This window comes from Anopheles darlingi, chromosome 3, assembly GCF_943734745.1.
Source record: "Anopheles darlingi chromosome 3, idAnoDarlMG_H_01, whole genome shotgun sequence".
Taxonomy (NCBI): domain Eukaryota; kingdom Metazoa; phylum Arthropoda; class Insecta; order Diptera; family Culicidae; genus Anopheles; species Anopheles darlingi.
In genome coordinates, this window is record NC_064875.1 from 64,234,542 (window position 1) to 64,242,041 (window position 7,500).

The 7,500-nt window shown below is 52.4% G+C and overlaps 1 protein-coding gene across 6 annotated transcripts in view; it reads left to right on the plus strand.

Moving 5' to 3' along the window:
* Positions 1-7,500, plus strand: part of LOC125954416 (nuclear hormone receptor FTZ-F1) — a 161,629-nt gene that overhangs the window by 147,768 nt on the left and 6,361 nt on the right. The window lies entirely within an intron of this gene.

Consider the following 7,500-nt stretch of genomic DNA (forward strand, 5'->3'; position numbering starts at 1 on the left):
ATGTTGCCATTTTGGCTGCGTTACATTGCGTTAACTGGATGGCGACAACGACGAAATGGCCACAGCGCATGATGATGATGATGATGATGTGCGTGTGTCAACGCGTCTTGTCTCGTCTTGTGGTCACAACGGACGGACGAGAACAGGGCCTAGGAGGAGGGGAGGGCGCAGCGAAAAAGTCACACAAAGTCACTCTCAATTTCAATCGCTGACCTACTTGTCAACTTGAGCCGAACGCGCGCGCCGACATTAAAAATGGACGCAGCAGCCACAGAGTGGCGGAGGGGGGGCCGAGTATGAGAGCCGTGAGAGCGAGCGGCGAATGAAGGATTGAATGAGAAAGAGAGTGAGAGTGTGTGTTTGTGTATATGTGTGTGTGTGCGTGTGCAAAAAAAGTAGTGGCCAACCCCCCGTGTCCATTCTCCCCCGTGCCACCACCATCACCCCCTCTTTCACCCTCAGAAACGCACACCAACAGCTCCAAGACCCGAACTCTCTCATTCATGTCAGAGGCGCGGTTGCAGTGAGCAAGAATGCGAGAGAGCGATCATCGCGCTCTCGCTCTCGATCGAGGGAAAAATGGATTTTCAAATGACACCAAATGTCACCACACCTCCTGTCCTCCTCCCTCAAACTAGCGTCTTAAAGGCTTTACGTGGAGTAGGGGGGGTCCATAAGCGCCAATAAATTGAATGAGTTGCGCTTGGCCTACCACCGACGACGTCGACGACGATGACGACGACACTGGTGCGTGTGAGAAACCCCCCCCCCCCCTCACTGTCGAAGGGGTTGCGTTGCGTGGCCTCTGGCCCTGCCTTAGCTTCGACACGGAGGGGTTGAGCGGGTGGCACACCGTAGCGTGTAAAGCTTGGCGTGCACCATTTGTGCACCAACTTTGTATATGCGAGTAGTAGTCGGGATTGATTTGTTTTGTCTTTTGTCATTTTTTTGTTGTTGTACCCCTCACCCACCCCACCAACAACGCCCTGTGGCCCTGTTGTCTGGTGTGTCTCATTGTGTCTCATTGAGGGTTTGGTTTGGTGGCGGTAGTGTCCGACATGTAGCCGGTACAGTGGGTCAGTGAAGGCAAGTACAGCGTTTATTAGCTTCCCTTCTTCTACTTCTGCTTCTTCTTCTCTTCATGCTCCACCACCGGGCATATGTCTGCCCGGGTCTTAGTGGACGACGACATGGCGCTCGCCGTCCCTGTCGCGCACTGTGTTGTGCTGCAATGCGTGTTCGTTGCTCTTGTTTCGCTCATGTAAAATAAATAAACAAAGTGGAAACAAAAACGGCAATGATGAGGGTAGAAGCAGAAAATGTCATAACCAATTGGCGGCGGCAGAGAATCGAATATTAACTGTTGCAGAGAGGGCGCAACAGAGGGGGGGGGGGGGGAATGATGCGGTTTTTCCTTGTGTTGAAGGGAGTGTCCGCGCAAGTACGCAGCCTGCTCGTTTGCGATGGCTGCGTTCGCAGCATCAAAGTGCACCTGCACTAAAACACAGTACACTAATCCCCCGTACACAAAGTAGGTCACGGGGACGATTCATGCGAATGCCTGCGATATTCGCAAAGAAGAAGCGCATTTATCAATTAATAGCCGCCGGATCGGATACCATCTTGGCCCTCCATTAAATTTGATGAATTTAAGTGTTTGTGTCTCCCAAACACCTCTAGTCACGACCAGCATTTAACAGCGAAGCTGTAAAGCCTGCTAAAGCAACCGTGCTAAACGGTTCTACTGCTGCTGCTGCTGGGGGCAAGACTTCCTCGACAGAGCGCCGCAATTCGCGCTTCCGAGATCGTTCCGTTCCATTCCGACTGGAGGAGAGTGCAGGCAGAAGGCGAGAGGGCGGTGATTGCAAGCGCGATTGTGGTTTCGACATGAAGCAACAACAACAACAACACCACGAATGGCCACCCCCAACCGTTGCTCTAACACACGGCACGTGATCACTCTTCTAGGCTGCTGCCAGCACTCCAGCGGTGGCTTGTTTTTTTTTTTTGTGAGGTTAGGCTGCCACGAAGGTGTTGTGCCTGGCAGGCGTTTGGCGTGGAAGAATTAAAAAAAAACACACACACACACACAACGGGCCGAGAACTGGGAGGGCTGGCTGCCAATCAAATCCCTTCGCGTGGCAACGGGGGGCTGGTGTTTGATGCAAAAGATCCGCGGAACCAAGTTTCCACCAAGTTGCACGACCATTTCCTGCGAACCACCATTTGTAGTGCTGCTGCGGGCTGCAAGACGGGCGAGTTGTAAGGGCGCATTGTGTAGCGTTGTACCGCGGCGCCCGGTTAGTATTGCATAGCGGCGACCTAAAGCCAGCAGGCCGGCCAGCCGCTGAGAACTCCCTGCCGCTTGTGCTGCTTTCCTAATGTTTTTTTGTTCCCTACCCCGTTTGGTGCAAACGGAACCGAGCGTCGAGCGAAGCCGAGGCGCTTGTGATAGCAGAACAACAACAGCAACGAAAAAAGGCATTAAAAAGGTGTGTTTAGAGAGTCGCTTACCTAATTCGCGCTCGCGAAAAAAGTTCTACTTCCGTAACGGAACGCAATTTATAAGCCATGGCTCGCTGGCCATAATGTGAGTAATGGCTAGTGCCAGCAACGGCACACACACACACACGGAGGTGAGCACATATTGTGCCACTGTAGTGGATTATGCATTCGCGTGTAACGCTCGGGGTGGGGTTGCTCGGTAGGAGGCAGTAGGTTAGTGGAGCGAAGCAGAATCCTTTCAAGCTTCCCTCTCTAGAGCCAAGAATCGAAACACCCCTTCCCGGGAGCACAGGAACACAGGAGTAAACGGAATGTGCGGGCCTCGCGCCCCGAGCTGACCTAGTGGAAAATGGAAGTAAAAAACCAAAAAACCCGCCACGGAACCGAGGAACAACGGTCACCGTCGCCAACGTCGTCACCGTCGCCAAAGTCGTCGTCGCGACCGTCGCGGCGCAGGTCGCCGTCAGAGGTGGCTGTTCCACATTATGTAATTGAATCGACTGAAGGTATTTAACCTAATTTTGTGTAGATTCGTTTTCGTGCCTTTAAGACCGCTCGCCGTGTGTACTCCGCTCACTACCAGACCGTGCTGGTGCTGGTGCCGGTGCCGATGGTGCCGGTGGTGGTGGTGGTAGTGCAGCATGGTTCTTGCGGTTCTCTTTACTACAGAACGTTCTTGCGCTGCACTTCGCGGGCTTTGCAGCAAACCGTCACCGTCACCGCCATCATCGTCATCATGGTAGGCGCCTCGCTTAAAGAACTCGCTTGGCGCTTGGGGGTGGTTCGGAGTCCGGAGCGAACCACGCTTGTCACACGGTGCGCCCTGAGCTCCGCGGGGCTTATTATTGCGCTTGGCCTGGTTTTGCGCGCGTTCTGTGGTTACCCCTTCCTCAGTGCAGAACCTAACGGAAAGGGAAAACGGAACTACGAGGGTGGAATGGAATGTTCCCGTGCTGCTGCTGCTGCTGTTTGAGTCGAATGTTGACGGAACGCTGGTGGATGAGCGATGTCAAACTCGAATAGCGTCCAAAGCCTTCTGCGTTTCGCTTGTCCTTTTCTGCTGTCAGTAGGGGTGTCAATGGTTTTTTTTTACTATTTTTCCATTGTTCCAGCATTGTTGTCCATTGGGTGTTTACTTATGAATGTTTCAGTTTATTGATTTTCCATAATATTGTGTCGTTGCCGGCTCCGGTCAAACCAAGGGACGGGGTCTATCTGCAAATTAATGATAATGACCATCAAATGTTTGCCAACAAACACATTTGCACCGGTTTGTGACCTATTGATTTCCAAACAATAATTAGGCAAGATGGCGCACTCTCTCAAGCCCAATAATGACATAATTTGGGTCTGCAGACTCTTCTTGCACACCCCCGCCCCAAAAACATCAATGCACAGCACAACAGAAACTGAATCATGTAATTGAAATTGGCAATTGAACTTCGATTGAGATTGTCTTTTTGTTTTGTTGTCGCCGATGTATGCCAGACCAGAGAGAGAAAGAAGGAGAGAGAGAGAGAGAGAGAGAGAGAGAGAGAGAGAGAGAGAGAGAGAGAGAGAGAGAGAGGACGGCCGGCCGGCCGGCTGTACAATTGGCGTTCGACGCGTACCGACGCCGCCAGGACAGGTCTCGATCGGCAATCGGGGTGCGTACGTGCGAAACGGCCGGCAATCGGGCCTTAATTTATGTTTGATTAATAATTCAACGTTTAACCAATTCGCCAGAAGTCGAGGACGGCCTTTCCACGCACCGCCTCGCGATTATTTATCCAGTTCAACTGGATGCGTGCCTGAGCCTCTGTGTCTGGTCTGTTGGTAAACGAAATTGGGGAACATTCTCAATACACTGCGGTTGATCCATCATCCATCAAATACAGACACGGCCGGGAGGATCGCACTCGCACTCTTCTGTCTTCTGTGTCTTCTCTGTGTAAAGATCGACACCAAAGGGGGGGGGGGGGGGGGGGGGGCAAGGGAGGGCGTATCGATCAGTAGTGCGCCCGGTCGGTCGGTGAGCAAAGGAACCTCATCGTCTCGCCATCGTCACCGACGTCTTCGTCTTTGTGTGTGGCAAAAATGCGTGTCAAGGTTGGCCGCGGTTTCGCAGCCACACAATCCGCGGGCGGGCGCGCGGCCACGACGCAAGCGGTACGTGGTGGTGGTGGTGGTGCAAACGCGCGAGAAAGAAATTTTTACGGTGGCGGCCACCGTTGCCAATGTTGGAGGTGGTGGCGGCGTGTCGTAAACCTTCGTCGTCCACGGTTTTCATTTTCTGTACGACTCGGAATCGTGCTCGAATCGGTGGCTCAACATCAACGTGTTGGTCCGCTAATTGGCGGAAAGCGGTCGGTGGTGGCCGGTCGGTTGGTGGCATTTTGCGTGCCACGAAATGTGGCACTCCCTCGAGACTGAAATCGAGAGCAACACAAATCGAGGGGGCGCAGCATAAATCAAAACCATACGCGCGCAAGAGATTCGGTGATTTATGCTGCGGGACGCTGCGAGACGTCGCGGCATCCGTCGCGAGTGCATTTCCTTTTTCCCTGGCGAGACTGTGTCAGTAGATGGGGAGCTTCCAAATATATTACCTTTTTTTTTGTTGTGCGCTAAACTTCTGGAACATCTGGTTTTGTCTCTATTTCGGGAGCCGGAGATCCGAAGGTCGCAATACCGGTGCGTGATCGGTTGTAGCCGTGCCGTGGGGCACCACGACATAAGGGCCCATCTACGACACAAAAGTAGTTGTTTACCATAAGCCAAACACGCTCATTTTGTTCCTTCGGAAAACAAAAAAAAAGGCGCTGGATTTGCTGTTGTTGTTTACCTACTTCTGTGCTGTGTCCCGGGTTCGTGAGGGGAATACGCGCACAGATGAATCACCGAGAAGAGCTCGCGCTCACACCGGCGCTCGGCGCGCTCCAATGTCGAAACATTGTTTTGGCAGCTTGAAATCAAAGCAACACACGTGTCGTTCTGTAAACAGGAAGCTCGGTATCATTTCGACGAAGCACTTGATGCCGGTGCGGATTTTAAAATCGGTTCATCGGAATGTCATTATATGCCTCGTTTTGATACAAAGCAGTAAATGCTAGCTCCCCATCACACGTGGCGGAGAAAGGGACTTCCATTAAAAGTCCATCTCCCTAAGTAACCACCTCACCAGCGCCATCTACCGCCATTGCTGCAAACCGACCGCGATATGCGTTCTACTTTAGCCGTTCGCCTGTTCTGCTTTCTCGTTTATTCTTTACCAAGCACACACGCACACACACACACACACACATACGGCACATAGAACACACAGGAACTTAAGGGAGGCAGAGCTAGGTTTGGCTTCTCATTGGTTTGCTGCCCCACTTTCAATGCTGGACCTACTTTCCGTGATGATCCTTTTCGGAGTCCGGTCCAAGCCTAGGCCGCAGGTCGCTGAATGAAACTATGTAAATGAAAAGTAGCACAATCCGAAACACACACACACACACACACGACGTCCACGTCAGCAACAGCAGCAGCAGTAGTTCGCTGTGGACAGCGCGTTCTTGTTTGCTGAGGCAGCTTTTCCCATTTCGGTGGCTGACACTGCATCCCTCACCCTGCACCAGGCTGCACACTGCTGTTCTCGATCGCTGTTCTGTCGGAGGATAAGCGAGGAATCTTTTTGAATAGCCCAGAAACCAGCCCAGCGAGTGTGAAGAGCGCCTACAGGCATTAATGTTCTTATTACTCCTTATCATCGAGCGAAGGGCAGGCAGGCAGGCAGGCAGGCGCGCTGAGGGATGAGATTGAAAGCCTCCAATGTCCTTTTGAACACCGAAACAACGTTGTGACAACGAGCGTGTGTGTGTGTGTGTGTGGTGCTGGGGATGTGCAAAGTGTAAAAGTGCATAGCGCTTGCAACCCACCCCTCTGCCTGCAGGATTCGTCCGTGGAGGGAAGGTAGTAACTGAAAATAAATTCTCTGCCTCCAGCCAACCTGCCTGCCGGCCAGCCAGTGTAGAAGTAGGTCAATAGGTCATCGGTGGTAGGCGCCGTTTGGTAGTTGACAGGACGTGTATAAGCCCGTGGGCATCGTGCATCGTGTACTCGTGCGGTACCTACTTTCAATATCCTTGCCCTGGCATCGCAACCTGTCCGTTGTACAGTGCCCTCCACAAGTCGATACCGACCCCTCTCTCTCTCTCTCTCTTCACTTAAGTTCTGCCGTCGAGTGAAGGGGTTTACGGTGGCTAAAAATATGGGAAAAGTGCGCTCGGAAAGGATGGAAGCCCCTTCTGGCCATCTGATCCGGTAGATAGTACGTGGCTCGGAGCACTATCGAGTATCATAAATATGCTCTTCTGTTGGCCGCCTTTCTCGTGCATGTTATTGAAACATCCAGCCAGATTCAGAAACAGCAAACGTATCGCACTCACTTGGCAGCTCACTCGAGAGAGACAGACAGACCCAGCCAGCACCAGAAGTCAGCAGCAGACGCAACCAATCCCGTTCAATTGAGCGCGAGCTTCAATTGCACGGTCTGCAGCAGTGCAGCACAACAAAACTGAATCTGAGGCAACAGAAATCGGGAAATAAAGAGCTCTGCGCTGGGGTTTGGCCGATGCCAAGTCCTGACGCGGCACTCGCTTCATGGGGCGGCTGCTGACTCGCGACCGAAATAAAGCGCCGCAGCCGCGAGCGCGCCCGAGCACACGCCACTGGCGGCGAGTTTCGTTTTGTGTGTAAATCTGGGCCATGGTCAAGTGATTGTTGCTCACCGCGCTGGCTGTAGTGCCGCGCTCGCTCGGGGTTCGGATTGGTTTGGTTTCGTTTTTTTTTTTCTCTCCGTTTTTTTCGTTTTTTTTTTGTTAAATTTGTTTGCGCATTTGTCTGGCTGTGGCAACACTTTCGAGAAACTTTCGAGTTGAGCAAGACGGCCATTCCGAAGGACATTCGGTAAATTGCTGGCGATCAGTAAATCGATTGAGGAGCGGCCATGATGATGGTTGCTTTGTGAAG